This window comes from Arachis ipaensis, chromosome B8 (genome assembly GCF_059453495.1).
Source record: "Arachis ipaensis isolate K30076 ecotype BB chromosome B8, ASM5945349v1, whole genome shotgun sequence".
NCBI classification, from domain to species: domain Eukaryota; kingdom Viridiplantae; phylum Streptophyta; class Magnoliopsida; order Fabales; family Fabaceae; genus Arachis; species Arachis ipaensis.
In genome coordinates this window covers 122495001-122497500 of record NC_142443.1, presented here as the reverse complement: position 1 = coordinate 122497500, position 2500 = coordinate 122495001, and positions in this window count along the sequence as shown.

Here is a 2500-nt window from a genome sequence, read left to right as displayed (position 1 = left end):
GATGCTGGTGACGTTGCAACGGAGGCAGGGCGCGTTGCAACGTTGGCTGGGAGCGTTGCAACGGAGGCAGGGCGCGTTGCAACGTTGGCTGGGGGCGTTGCAACGGATGCTGGGGACGGTGCAACGTTGGCTGGGCGCGTTGCAACGGAGGCAGGGTGCGTTGCAACGGATGCTGGGTTAGGTGCATCGTTGGCTGGTTTCGTTGCAACGGAGGCACCCGCCGTTGCAACGATGGCTCGGAGCGTTGCAACGAAGGAGCCAAATTTTCATATCTCATAATTGGCTCGTGCATTTTTTCTAAAATTTTGAGGGAACCTTGGTAATATTATGTGAAGGCTGCACAAAAAAATCCAGGTCAAAAATCGCACGTTTGCTCCGTTTTTCATTTTTTTTGAATTTCCGGCTTTCCGGGCGGTAAAAAAATCGGCAAAAAAAATCGGCACGGTGTAAATTCACCAAATTTGGGGGATGGAAAGATCTTATTTTTCTAGAGGTTGTTGCAAAAAACGGCGTCAAAATTCGACCTCTAGAGCACTTTCCTTGAGTATGTCTCCTCACGGAAAAGGACGTCTACCCGTGGCACTTTGGTAATGGCTCGGCAGCCTATTATAGGGGGGAGGGGTGTCATGCTGCTGAAACTCGAGTTGCCCAAAGGCTTGCTGGGCGCAATGCCAGCAAGATGCACGTTGCCTTGCCATCCCCTAGGCACACTAGCAAGCACGTTGTGGTTGTGGTGTGCCGCCGGGCTCCCCCGCCCCCCACGGAGGCACCCGCCGTTGCAACGATGGCTCGGAGCGTTGCAACGAAGGAGCCAAATTTTCATATCTCATAATTGGCTCGTGCATTTTTTCTAAAATTTTGAGGGAACCTTGGTAATATTATGTGAAGGCTGCACAAAAAAATCCAGGTCAAAAATCGCACGTTTGCTCCGTTTTTCATTTTTTTTGAATTTCCGGCTTTCCGGGCGGTAAAAAAATCGGCAAAAAAAATCGGCACGGTGTAAATTCACCAAATTTGGGGGATGGAAAGATCTTATTTTTCTAGAGGTTGTTGCAAAAAACGGCGTCAAAATTCGACCTCTAGAGCACTTTCCTTGAGTATGTCTCCTCACGGAAAAGGACGTCTACCCGTGGCACTTTGGTAATGGCTCGGCAGCCTATTATAGGGGGGAGGGGGTGTCGTGCTGCTGAAACTCGAGTTGCCCAAAGGCTTGCTGGGCGCAATGCCAGCAAGATGCACGTTGCCTTGCCATCCCCTAGGCACACTAGCAATCACGTTGTGGTTGTGGTGTGCCGCCGGGCTCCCCCGCCCCCCACGGAGGCACCCGCCGTTGCAACGTTGGCTCGGAGCGTTGCAACGGAGGAGCCAAATTTTCATATCTCAGAATTGGCTCGTGCATTTTTCGTGAAATTTTGAGGGAACCTTGGTAATATTATGTGAAGGCTGCACAAAAAAATCCAGGTCAAAAATCGCACGTTTGCTCCGTTTTTCATTTTTTTTGAATTTCCGGCTTTCCGGGCGGTAAAAAAATCGGCAAAAAAAATCGGCACGGTGTAAATTCACCAAATTTGGAGGATGGAAAGATCTTATTTTTCTAGAGGTTGTTGCAAAAAACGGCGTCAAAATTCGACCTCTAGAGCACTTTCCTTTAGTATGTCTCCTCACGGAAAAGGATGTCTACCCGTGGCACTTTGGTAATGGCTCGGCAGCCTATTATAGGGGGGAGGGGTGTCGTGCTGCTGAAACTCGAGTTGCCCAAAGGCTTGCTGGGCGCAATGCCAGCAAGATGCACGTTGCCTTGCCATCCCCTAGGCACACTAGCAAGCACGTTGTGGTTGTGGTGTGCCGCTGGGGTCCCCCGCCCCGGGTCCAAGGTCGAGCACGGGCGTCTGGCTGCTGCGAACCCCGATCACCGAAGGACCAACAAGAAGGGAAACACGTCCGTGCACGGCCCACCTAGGCACCACCTAGGGAGCATGGCGTGGTGGAGTTGTGCCTTGGGCACACGCTCGGGGCAACACCTTGTGCTCGGCCCAGGACTAGGGGGATCATCCCAAGTCCGAGCACGACGTGGGAACGGCGGGCGGCCTGTGCGCCCCCGCGAGGGGCAACGCGGCTTGCGCAGCCCGACGCTTGGCCAGGCCTAGTGTGGCGCACGACGCGGATGATGGATATGCGTGCGGCAGCGGGTGTCGTGGGCAGGGGGCAACGCGACGTGCTCGTCCCAGCACTTTGAGGGGGCACGTTGCGGAAGACGGTTACCTGTTCGTGTCCACTCCCGAGGGGCAACGTGTCGTGCTCGCCCTACGTCTAGGGTCGACGTACGACGGTGCCCGATGCGGTGTGGGTTGGGCGTGTTGCTTAAGACGGTGCGGCTGTTCGGCTATCGCCCGAAGCACCTCACGCATCTGGCTGTCCCTTGAATGTTCTTCGTCGCTTCCCCCGAACCCTGCCCAGCGGCGCTGACTCGGCTACCTCCTGCGCTTCCGCTTGCCTGCAC